At 40.6% G+C, this 13175-nt stretch overlaps 1 protein-coding gene across 9 annotated transcripts in view; it reads right to left on the minus strand.

The window, feature by feature from the left end:
* The window catches only part of ZMIZ1 (zinc finger MIZ-type containing 1), a 479832-nt gene that overhangs the window by 378653 nt on the left and 88004 nt on the right, over positions 1-13175 (minus strand). For all 9 annotated transcript variants that reach the window (XM_073596822.1, XM_073596823.1, XM_073596818.1 and 6 more), the window contains exon 2: positions 2980-3109. The gene's annotated coding sequence lies outside the window, so the exon portion shown is untranslated. The remainder of the gene's footprint in view (positions 1-2979; positions 3110-13175) is intronic.

Consider the following 13175-nt stretch of genomic DNA (forward strand, 5'->3'; position numbering starts at 1 on the left):
ACCTCAGCGCTTCCAGGACAGACCAGATGATTTGTGATTGGTCAACGCCATCACACTGACCAATCAGAACCCATCTGGTTCGCCCTGGAAGTGCTGACGGAGATGAGAGAGAAGATCAGGGATTTCAAATTCCTGGACCACTGGAGCGGCTGCGGGGGTGATCACAACTTGGCAACCCCAAAGGTCAGTGCAGTGAGGACCAGGTGGAGGGGAGGGTGTCCAGTGTTAGTTCACCTTTACATTTTTTCTGTAATGCCCCATAACACACGGTCGGACTTTGTTCGGACATTCCGACAACAAAATCCTAGGATTTTTTCCGACGGATGTTGGCTCAAACTTGTCTTGCATACACACGGTCACACAAAGTTGTCGGAAAATCCGATCGTTCTGAACACGGTGACGTAAAACACGTACGTCAGGACTATAAACGGGACAGTGGCCAATAGCTTTCATCTCTTTATTTATTCTGAGCATGCGTGGCACTTTGTGCGTCGGATTTGTGTACACACGATTGGAATTTCCGACAACGGATTTTGTTGTCGGAAAATTTTATAGCAAGCTCTCAAACTTTGTGTGTCGGAAAATCCGATGGAAAATGTGTGATGGAGCCCCCACACGGTCGGAATTTCCGACAACAAGGTCCTATCACACATTTTCCATCGGAAAATCCGACCGTGTGTACGGGGCATAAAGGTGAACACTAAGTTTTGTCTAGAATAATAAATACAGGCATATGGTTGTCAAAATATATTTTTTTTTAAAAACTGGAGTCACTTTTTAATGGAGTACTTAGGGCTCATGCACAGGGCCAATTAGGGTAGTACACCGCTGAGATCATTTGTTCAGCAAGTACGGCCAAGTGTTTCTGATTAGCTGCAGTCAGCAAGCCTGTGCAAATCAATGACAGGCTGTTACTGTCCACATGTTATTGCACATTGGGAGAGTTCCTGTGGTTAGGGATGAATGGGCATCCTTGGACACACATCCATCCCTAACCGCAAGCAATTGCTCCATGTATGTATGACCAACTGCGCACAGCACCAGCCTGTCAATTGCTACTGCAGGCTTTCCGTCTGTGGATGACTGGAAACCCCTAACCACTCGCTGCAGACATTGTATGGCCCTAATCGGGTGTGTGCATAAGCCCTCAAAGTGAACCTGTGCTCGGCCCACACAAAAAAGCAATGAGTTAGTTTTAACCACTTGCCGACTGGCTCTCGCCAATATACAAATCGGCAAAGTGGCACGGGTGCACAAAGCAACGTACCCGTACGTCCCTGCATCATTCGCGGCTAGCGGGCACGCCGCGAGAGCATGCCAGCGGGTCCTGTGTACTCGATGTCCGCTGGTGGCCCGCGATCGTGGCACGGAGAGGCAGAACGAGGAGATGTAAACAAGGCATTTCCCTGTTCTGCCTAGCAACATGACAAGGATCTGCTGCTCCCTGTGATTGGTAGCAGTGATCTCTGTCATGTTCTAGTGAGCCCATCCCCCCCAGTTAGAACATGCCAAGGAAACACAGTTAACCCCTTAATCGCCCCCTAGTGTTCAACCCCTTCCCTGCCAGTGACATTTACACAGTAATCAGTGCGTTTTTATAGCACCGATCGCTGCATAAATGCCAATGGTCCCAAAATAGTGTCAAAAGTATCTGATCTGTCCACCATAATGTCAGTCACGATAAAAAAAAAAAAAAAAAAAAAAAAAAAAAAAAAAAATCGCAGATAATTCGCCATTACTAATGAAAAAAATTATTAAATAAAAATGCCATAAATCTATCCCCTATTTTGTAGACGCGATAACTTTTGTGCAAACTAATCAATATACGCTTATTGCGATTATTTTTTACTAAACACATGTAGAAGAATACATAATGGCCTAAACTGTGGAAGAAATTTGTTTTTTTATATATTTTATGAGGATATTTATTATAGCAAAAATTAAAAAATATAGCTTTTTTTCAAAATTGTCGCCCTTATTTTGTTTATAGCGCAAAAAATGAAAACCGCAGGAGGTAATCAATCAAATACCCCCAAAAGAAAGCTCTACTTGTGGGAAAAAGGACGTCAATTTTGTTTGGGTACAACGTCGCACGACCGCACAATCAGTTGAAGCGACACAGTGCCGTATCCCAAAAAAGGGCCTGGTTAGGAAGGGGGTAAATCCTTCCAGGGCTGAAGTGGTAGAAGCCCCACCAGCAGTTCATACCTTTCCTTGGCTACTTGCCACTCGCAGAGTCTGCATCCCTTTAGAAGTGGTTAACCCTTAGGAAGTATCTCACCAAAATTAAAACTTCTATTATAGAAGATGTCTAAAATCTGACTTTCATGTTAGTGCAGACTTTTGGGAAAGATAAGCGAGCCAATCACACAAGTAAGAAATTACATTTCCTATGGCCCTCTGTACACCAACAGTGTACAGAACGCCTTCAGGCTGCCATATTGCATTTTACAGAATATTACAACTGCAGATGGAAAAAGGAAAGATAATTTTTAATAGCATTAAATTACAATATGGCTTGTGTAGAAATTGTATGTGTTATATTATTATTATACAGTATTTATATAGTGCCGGCAGTTATATTTTTGCTTTCTGTGTTCACAAAGCCAGAATAATATAAAAAAAAAAAAAAAAAAAAAAAAAAAAAAAAAAAAAAAGCTTACGTAAAACAAACCCTAATATATTTGTTGGTTGATATTGCATGTGCAAAGGACGGGTTAAGTTTAACTTTAAGGAAAAGTTTCAAGCTACAGAAAAAGTTACAATAACATTCTGCAAAAAATAAAAATAAATAAAAATCAGCTATTGGGCCCACCACTTTGTGTGAGTAGATGCTGAAACGCCACATTTATTCCAAAAGCATGTGGATCAATGAGACAAATGTATAGCCAGATATAGAAGGACATAAATAAAACTGCCTCAGCACCACCGCTCTACACATGGTATGCAGCTATGTTTGTGAAGTATTGTTAGACTTACTATTTGATGCTGTGCTAATTCGCTCACTCCAGCAGATCAGGCTAGAAATGAATACACCAAAGTATTTCCAGAAACGTATTGGTTATGTCCATCCGCAATTGTAATGTTGACGTTTATCAGGATATTCAATCTGTTTGGGACAAAATAATTATTCAGTATAAATATGATAAAAGACAAAAAAAAAAAGTTAAAATGATAAAACAAAAGAAAATATTAGCAGACATTTAAAAAAAAAAAAAAAAAAAAAAAAAAAAAGGAAAAAGGTAATATTTTTGGGCCAATTTTATTTTTTTGATCAGTTACAAATTTAAAAAGGTTGATTTTTTTTTTTTTTTTACAAATAATGCCATTGTACTCATGAGGGAGTTTTGTTCGTTTTCCATAAGATGAGTATGATGCATTTACCCACAGTTAAAAAGTTGAATAAAATGGACTAGAATCGTTAATATTTGCAAACAAAATAAAGGTTTCCTATTTAGAATAATAAGCTGTCAGATTAGTAAAACAGCAATATCAGAACCGATTCAATCATACAGTTTGTACTGTACATAGATTTACAAAACAATGGGATAAAGGAATATTCCTAAACTTTGTTTTATCTCATGGTTACTGTGAATTGTGTGAAGGCATCAATGCAGTGCATGTTATCTCAGCTTGCAGAGCTTGGATTCATTATATGAGTTTACCAAAAATTTAAATATTGCAGAATATACAGCCTCACATTACATAACTAAGCTCCATTTCATGCTGAATAAACTAAATTATGAATGTATCAAATAGAAAACTATCTTTACTCCAAAAGCATTTTATTAAAATAAATTTGATAAAAATAAAACTAAAAAAGTGATTTAAAAAAAAAAAAAAAAAACAAAAAAAAAAAAAACACAAAAATCTGATTTAAATTTAAAAAAAAATTAAATCTGATTTTAAAAAAAGAAAATCATTGATTTATATCCACCCTGATAGTAAGTCTCTTGCATCTTTAAAACCGATAAAGGATATACGCATCAGCTTCATTATTTTAGTTTTTTAACCGTCAGTCAGGGAAATGCCGACGTCGCTCTCCCATTCCCCGATAAAGAGAAGTCTTTTTGCAACTCCAAGTACATAAGCAGTTTATAAGAATAAGGGTTTAGCATCAAACACCTTCTGTGGGCATATGTTTTCAGGGTCTGATAGCGTATCCAACATTAAACACGGGTCACTCAGGTGTCACAATTAGAAAGATCTCCAAGCATCCACTGGAAAAAGAGTCCCTTTCTTCCCCATGTTGGTCAAGGGTTTTCAATTTACCATTTGCTGTGCATTTGCCACAGTGAACTCCCCATTGGGCCCCATTTTCCAAATATTGCTAGGTGTTACCCTAAGCTGGGCTACAGAAATCCTCCCAGTGGAGCTAGTGGTGAAAGAGCTAAAGATGGGGAAGATTTGCCATTTAATCTCCTAAATTGCAATGTTGTCTGGGTGAATGGGGAAATGTACATGGATAGTCCCCAGTTATGCCCAGCCATTGTCTTTTCCAGGGGGACCCAACTGTTTGTACAGTTTCTAATAGGAACGCCCAGCACTAGCTCTTCACCTGCTGACTGCTACCATAAAACTTCAAATCCAGATTGTACTCTGCTAAGCGGGGAAGGGGTGTGAGTATTTAGATGTGAAGAGATCAAAATAGGATATCCAACACAAGTAGTAAGTCAGCATGGTATGGAGGTGATTCTTTTAGCTCATAGGCTCACCACCTACTGGCTAAATATGAAATATCTAGATGCACGATTTCTTATTTACAAAAAAAACAAAAAACAAAACAAAAATCAAAACAAAAAACAAAAACAAAAAAAAAACGTAAAAATCGTATGCATACAATAAACAAAACAAGCATATTTTACCAGAAGGTTTTAGAAGCCTTTGATTTACAACCATGAAGATCTGAACTGAATATCTATGCAGTAATAATTTAGTTTTATGTTATTTTCACTTTTTGTTTTTAGCAGTGTGAGGTAGGTGGCTTGTAAAGCACTTCTAAGGCACCCCATGTTTATTACAAAACACATGTGGCCACTAATTAAAACTTTTTTTTCACAATCCGTATTCAGGCATGGACAGGGCCCCCTTCCTGCATCTGAACCCCAGGGAAGGTACTTAGCCTGCAATAGCTGTAGTTATCCCCTTGAGTAACATCATCATGGTAAAGGCCAACCACAAACTGTATTGCTAGACTTTCTGAGACACTGACCCAGAACATGTATGAAAATCAGGTGCAACTTCACTGGCTGCATCTTTCTTCTGGGTCAGTGACCCACAATGTACTGCGGTCTGAGACAGCCAGGCAACTTTAAGAAGGATGTTAGCAAAAGCATCCTCCATATTTCTCTGGTGACAGCCTTTCCATGAAAGATGTCAGTGTCGTGATGGGGAATGAGGGAAAAATCTGACACAGAACAATAAAAGCCAGAAAAAAGAAACCATTCATTACTTATACCCTCAAAATTAAACTTTAAAAAAATTAAAGGTGGAGTTGGTTTTAAATTTTGCTTCTGTTTTCACAAAGCCAAAACAATATAAAAAAACAAAAAAAAAAAAATTAGATAAAAAACAAACCGATAAATTTTCTCCTTAGCTAAATCACACGTTTTACTTTGTAAAATATTCTCTCACACTGCTCCGCTGAAAAAGTAGTAGTAAAAACATATGCATATATGTATATGCGTTTTTGGTGCGTTTTCTGTTTGCCTGACTCCAATCATGCACCTGTGAAGCATGGATGTGGGATTCAAAAAGCATACCAAAAAACGCAACCCAATGTATTTTCTATTCATTTCAGTGGGAAGGTGCCTTTTTAAACATGCACCAAAAATGCAGCATGCAGAACTTTTAAAAACGGACCGCACCCGCAGCACATTGGTGAGGAGAGTTCCATAGGTTTTAAAGTGATTGTAAACCCTTAAATATACCCAGTGAAGTGACTGGACTCAGATGATACACAGGGATGAAAAAAATCCTCCTACATAAGTCGTACCTGTTTATCTGCAGTCTTTTTTTCATCTATTGAAAGTGCAGAATTTATACAGCTAGTCTGAGCGGTTAGAAAAAAAGGGACGGAGAACTGAAATTTCACTCTGCAGAGCTCAGTGAGGAGAGCTCTGGGAGCTGATTGGAAGAAAGGGACACACCCCCTTCACACAGCACACAGGAACAGAACTGAGGCTGTCAATTAGCTGGAGCTCACTTATCCATCTTTTTTTCTCTCTTGGTGTCAAGAAAACTTGTCAGCAGAGGAATGAAGCCGCAGACAGAAATGACTTCATTCTCTTAAAGTGTTACTAAACCCAGGACCCTGCATTCACTATATCTGGTCTTCTACAGCAGTGGTTCTCAACCCTGTCCTCCAGTACCCCCCCCCCCCCCAACAGGCCATGTTTGCAGGTTGTCCTTTAAATTGCACAAGTGCTTTAAATCATCATCATCACAAAATGGCTTAGTATTTTGGACAGGTATTTTATCTAAGAGAAATTCCCAAACATGGCCTGTTGGGGGTACTTGAGGACAGGGTTGAGAACAATGTGCTGATCACATGCACTCTTCCAAAAAAAAAAAAAAACCAAAACTCTAGCAATGCACAAACTGAGCATGTGCAGCCTGACTCCAGTAACTGTGTCTTGTCTGGACCTGTAGGAGGATCTGTGCATACAGGATCAAAACGGCTTTTTTTTTTTACACAACGCAGAGGATTGACCCCTTAGGTTCCACAGCGAGTATAACAAGTATGCTTTACTGCATATACAGACTGATTTTACTGTTGTGGGTTTAGTAACACTTTGAAACAAGTATACACGATAGACTGAAACTTTGTTCATATTTCATGTGGTTTAACTTTAAAAAGGTAGATAAATTATTCATGTATTTTTGTTCCTCTTTTTAAACACCAAAAGTGCATCAAAAAACTGATCAATGTGAAAAGGCCCTAAAAAGGAGACATTTTTAGCTTACACTTGTTTCTCTGTGAGCTGCATCTTTCTGAGCTCCCTGGGGCTACAAAATACATTTCTTCTTTTGTCACCAGTACAAGATCTGTTCCAAAAGTTAAAAGAAACTTAAGGAATCTTAAAAGCGAAAACTTTTTATTTTTGATAGATTTTGGATTTTGAAAATTCTCCTCAACTGCTGTTCTAGCAACACAAGAGGAAGTGAGAAGAAATCATTCCAGAGTGAGAGGATTCCCCCTTTCAGACAATTGTCACTAGAGCAGAGGTCCCCTTTAGAAGATTTCCCCTCATCGCTTTTCTTTTTTTTAACAAAGGTGCTTTATTGTTGTCATGTAGGTCAATGAAACAGTATATCCATTGGTGCGGTACAGAACATTACATGAAGAAGCATTTGTGCACATACAGGTCAAGATACAGTGTACAGCAAAATATGCATCAAAAGTACAGTCATAGGAACAGAATTACACAGTATTTACAATCCAAACATTATCTGGCAGTATATAGTAATTAGTATCTATGCTAGTATATGTAGTCCTACTTGGTGCACTAGTCTGAGGTCCAGGGGGCCCAAACTTTTTCGTATTTCCATTGACAACCCCTGTTTATATATGCAATTCTATACATAGGCAGGGCAGCTCCAATCTATGCCCTCCAGGAGGAGAGGGGGGGGGGGGGGGGTGTTGGCATAATCCATTTGAGGAGTATTTCTTTTTTAGCGTAAAAGAGAAGGTATGAAATCAGTAATTTGGAGTGATGAGAGTGTTGTACTTCATCATGAACCCCAACAAGGCCAACTCAGGTAGCATTGGGAGGGACAGCTGCAGTCTAGAGTTTATTTCCCCAAATACCTTCGTCCAGTAGGCTGAGATAACGGGACAGTCCCAGAACATATGAAAGAATGTGCCTGTGTGTGCTTTACATCTAGGACACTCAGGGTCCCTATCCAAAAATATTCTGTGAAGTCTTTGGGGCGTATAGAAAATTCTGTGCAAAAATTTTACTCTTATGAGTTTGTCTTTAGAGGAGATAACTAATTTGGGGCCATATTCTAAACAGTCCTCCCAGCCCTCCCTGTCTAGCGAGGGTATTTCACTGTGCCATGTTTCCCATGGTTTCTTTAGTTTGGGGGAGTCTTTGCCCAGGAGTGCACCATATAGAGTGGATAAGTGTTTAGTTAGGCCCCCCGGGACCAGAAGCTCCTCTATGGGGTCTTGAGTATAGGCGGGCGAGGGACCTCATCTCTTTCCTAGTGGCAGCCATAAAATGTGGGATTTCCCATCACTTGACAAGTCACTGGATTTATAGGCTTCTGGCCTGCAAAGAGCCATAAGTGCACCTTCACTAACGTACAAAATACAGGTAGGGAGACAAATATTACAATGTTCTCAATGTGTTCCTTTTTAAAAAATTCCGATAAATTTCACTATTCCATTTAGGTTAATTAGAGGGAAAAACCCATTGCAAATCAAATTCATGAGCCCTTAATTCAACAAAAGCAGCAATAGTTCACATTTTTTGTATGCCACCAAAACACAGATTTCAAACAATAATGGAGTATTAGCAGGGACCACACTGAATATCCTCGATCTCAAATATAGAAATGGTGAAGTATGCAGAGAGTCTATTTATTGAGCTCTTTCAAGGATGAGCACGTCTGTTTTGCAGCAGACCAAACGTATATTGTTTGCTGCAGCTCTACCTTAAAAAGGCATTTGCTTAACAGTTCATAAATAAGCACTTATTAAAAGAAAGCAAGTGCTGAGTTAATCGGGCCAGATAAGCCTTTGTAGCATATTGTAATAGAAATAATTATGCTCCTGGGATAGGGCAGGAAGTGTGTATAAATACTAGAATGGGCCACCAGGGGCATAATAAAGCAGCCAGCTCCTCTGCACACTGTCGGGGAAGGCTGGAATAAAACACGGATGGGGAGAAGCTGTCATGGACTAACCACGGCATTCTCTGCACAGATATCTCATGCTAACAAGGATTAAGGCACTCCCAGAATGCCAACAAGCAACACATACAGTGTAATCACATGTCCAAATCTCCCATTGGCTGCTCCTATTTAAAGACTATTATTTCAAGAAAGAGCTGGCAAGTTATTAAGATTCCTTCTTAGGAACAAATTCTATAAACTACGGAGCCAACTGCCAAGCCATTCTTAGCCAAGAGCCTTAAAGCTTTTAGCGTGAAACAGCCACTTCTGGAGGAATCTAACTATGCCTTCTCCCAAGTACTACACTGACACTTAAAGTGTTACTAAACCCAGAACCTGCATTCACTATATCTGGTCTCCCACAGTACACAGAACATGGAAATGCAATTATTTTAGTAAATATAAACTGCTAAATACCTTTTCTCATCAGCAGTATATAGCAGTCTTGTGACTTCTAGCAGTGTCCAGGCGAGCACTGGTTAAAACTTGGAGGAGTTTTCATTCTCCTCTGGCTGTTCTATGAGACTGCAGGACCCCTGACCCTCTGTCTGGACAGGACAGAGCCGATTGGCCCTGTGCTGATCACATGCATCCTCCCAAGTAAAAAAACAAAAAAAAACAAAAAAAAAAACAAACTAGCAATACACACCTAACTGGAGCATGTGCAGAGTGCTCCCACACTCTGTACTGTCAGGAGATAGATTGGGGACAGTGGAAGAAGGGAAGGATCAGAGAACAAGGATCAAAACAGCCTTTTTACACAATGCAGAGGATTAACCCCTTAGGTTCCACAGCGAGTATAACATGCATGCCTTAGGCCCCTTTCACACTGGGGCGGTGGGGGCGTCGGCGGTACAACAGCGCTATTTTTAGCGCTGCTGTACCGTCGTTCTTGCTGTGGTATTCGCCCGCTAGCGGTGCGGTTTTAACCCCCGCTGGCGGCCGAAAAAGGGTTAAAATCCCTCATACAGCGCGGCTATAGCCGCGGTATTGCCACGGTATAGCCGCGCTGTCCCATTGATTTCAATGGGCAGGAGCGGGGAAGGAGCGGTGAATACACCGCTCCTTCCCCGCTCCAAAAAAGCGGTTTGCAGGACTTTTTTCACCGCCCTGCCTGCGCACCGCTTCAGTGTGAAAGCCCCCGACATGCAAATCTACACGTTTGTTAACTCCCATTATCGGCTATGAGAGCTTTTCTCTCTATTAGGCTATCCATACACGTTATGGTTTCTCCTTCTATACCAAACAGCATGAATGGAGCAATCTCCTCTGCTGGCTAATGTATTCTGACAGCCGCTGCACCCATAGCTGTCAGGGTATCTGAACAGTGACCACATCTGATTGGCTGCAGTCACTGTTCAGCCGGAAGCTTTCCATCCGCTCCTTAGTTTTTTTTTTTTAAATTGATGCTTGTCAAGCCAGGCTGTGCCGACCTGGCCCCACATGGCTCGGTATTCTGCCAATTCAGCAGGAATCAGACAAAATTCAAGCCATGTAAGGCAAGCATTAGAAAAATGAGCGATTTCAACCTACCCCAGTTACTTGCTGCAGTTCCCTGCTTTTTGTCAATACAGCCATTTTAATTCCATACATACATACATAGTTTTCTGCACAATGATGTCACCTTGTTTATGGCAGGTTTTACCTTTGTCGTCATTTCACATCCTAACTATCCTGTTTCCCCAAAAATAAGACCTAGCGTGATTGTCGGTGATGGCTGCAATATAATCCCTATCCTTGTAGGTCTTATTTTCAGGGTAGGGTTTAGTTTCGGGGAAACCGGGTAGGGCTTATTTTTTAAACTCATTTAAAACGCATTTTTTTTGGGGGGGGACAAGATTTCCCCCAAATTTTTTGTATAAATGTGAAAGATGTTATGCCAAGTAAATAGATACCCAACATGTCACGCTTTAAAATTGCGCACACTCGTGAAATGGCGCCAAACTTCGGTACCTAAACATCTCCATAGGCTACACTTTATACACCAAGCAGTTACCGGTTTAGAGCTAAACAACGGGGAATAGTGGTAGAATTATTGCTCTAGCTCTTACACTCATGGCAATACCTCACATGTGTGGTTTGAACACCGTTTACATATACGGACGCGACCTACATATCCGTTCGCTTCTGTGTGCAAGCACGAGGTGATAGGGGTGCTTTAAAATTTTTATTTATTTATTTTTTTTTTTTTTTACACTTTTCCTTTATTTTTTGATCACTTTAATTTCTATTTCAAGGAATATAAACATCCCTTGTAATAGGAATAGGGCTCTTCATGGAGAGATCTGGGGTCTATAAATCCCCAGATCTCTCTCTGCTGCAAAGCCTGAGATTTAAAAAAAAAAAAAAGGCAGTGTATACATCTACGTCATGACGTCACTTCCGGCCTCCAAGGGTCCCCAGTCAGCTCTATGGTAAACCGCCACTGCTGAAGGATTCATTCTCCGACTCCCCGATTGCACGGGAGACACTGGAGAAGCACCTTGTAAAAGCAATTAAGAGGCTAAACAGCCGCTATGATGGCGTTTTACATGAAAGGGAATCGCCGGCTGAAGGAAAAAAAAAAAAAGGTTCTGGATGATGCCTGTAGCTGCACTCAAAATCCAGGATGTCAAATGATGTCCACCTAAGGAGAAGTGAATAAAAATCTGCTCATACCTAGGCACATAATGTGTTAGCCTAAAATATTAATTTGAGGAGCGGTAAAGGCACTCTTAGGCAATAGACTGACAGGTATCTACAAAGGACTAAGGCTGCATTCACACCTCAGCGTTTTGAATTGCTGGCAGATTTGTTGCGATTGACAAATCACAGAATGCACATTTGAGATGCCATTCATTTGAATGGCACCTAAACTCGTGGTGCAATTCTGCTGCCATTGTTGTGCGATATATTGTGTTGTAATCGCGGCATCACGCATCACGTGAAGCATGTTGCCCAAAAGTAGCCCCTGAACCTTTTTTCAGCAACAAAACTTCACATGATGCGGGTTGCAGCACAATTTTATGTATGACAATTGCTGCAGAACCGCACTGCAATTTGTCATTCACATTTCATCGCTATGAAAGAGCAGGCAGAATGGCAGCAAATCTGCCCGCGATTCAAAACACCTGCCCAAGGGGACACAGATCGCAAAAAAAAAAAGTTTCCTATAACATTATAACTTCCTATTAAAAAAATTAAACAAAAATCAACACTGCCATTAACCGCTCGCTAACTGCCTTACATAGGAGTACAGCAGAAGAGCAGCTCTCCTCTGCCAGATCACGTATCTAGTATGATAGCCGGCACTTTCGGGTAGGGGGCGCACAGGTGGCGGCTGTGCTGTGATTAGTCACAGCACAAGCTGATCATGGAGGAGAGAGGAAGACAGGACAGAGCTCTGTCAATGTAAACAATACAGAGCTCTGTCCTGTCAGTAGGAATGTGGCGGCACAGCCCTTAACCCTTTGATCACCCTAGATGTTTAACTCCTTCCCAGCCAGTGTCATTAGTACAGTGACAGTGCATATTTTTAGCAATGATCACTGTATTAGTGTCACTAGTTCCCACAAAGTGTCAAGGTGTCAGTGCCAGATTGCCCGCCATACTATCGCAGTCCCACTATAAGTCGCTGATCGCCACCATTACTAGCATAAAACCAAAAAAAACAAAAACAAAAAAACAACAACACACATTCCAAATATATATATATATATATCTCATAGTTTGTAGACGCCTTCAAAATTTCTCGGTCTTTTTTCATTCATAGTGCAAAAAGTAAAAAACCCAGTGGTGATCAAATACCACCAAGAGAGAGTCCTATATGTGGGGGGGGGGGGGGGGGGAATGTATAAAATATAATTTGTGTACAGCATTGCGGTACCAAAAAGCAAAAAATGGCCTGGTCAGGAACGGGGGTAAATCTTCCAGAGGTCAAGTGGTTATACATATATCCCAAATGTTACAGCAACATCCTTTTTCAACTGAAGAATGAGAATGTCCAGGTAATGGCGATCAGCAGCAAATAATGGTTTGTTTCGGCAAATGTGCAACAAATCTACGCAGTGAACAAGAGCCGATCATTCATCACTCAAGCTGCGAGCGTGTGTGTCTCTTTACACATGAAACCTCTCCAGATTTAGGGCTTGTAAAACTTTCCACCTTTGTTAAAGTTGAAGGGATTTTCTACTGTTAGTGGGCTCTTTGCCGCTACCATGAATTTAAAAATAAAAAGGTAGAACCCGCACAACGGGTGATATTTGTCTATTGCATTTACATGCATTTTAGAATTA

The sequence above is a fragment of the Aquarana catesbeiana genome, linkage group LG08 (assembly GCF_042186555.1).
Source record: "Aquarana catesbeiana isolate 2022-GZ linkage group LG08, ASM4218655v1, whole genome shotgun sequence".
Lineage (NCBI taxonomy): Eukaryota > Metazoa > Chordata > Amphibia > Anura > Ranidae > Aquarana > Aquarana catesbeiana.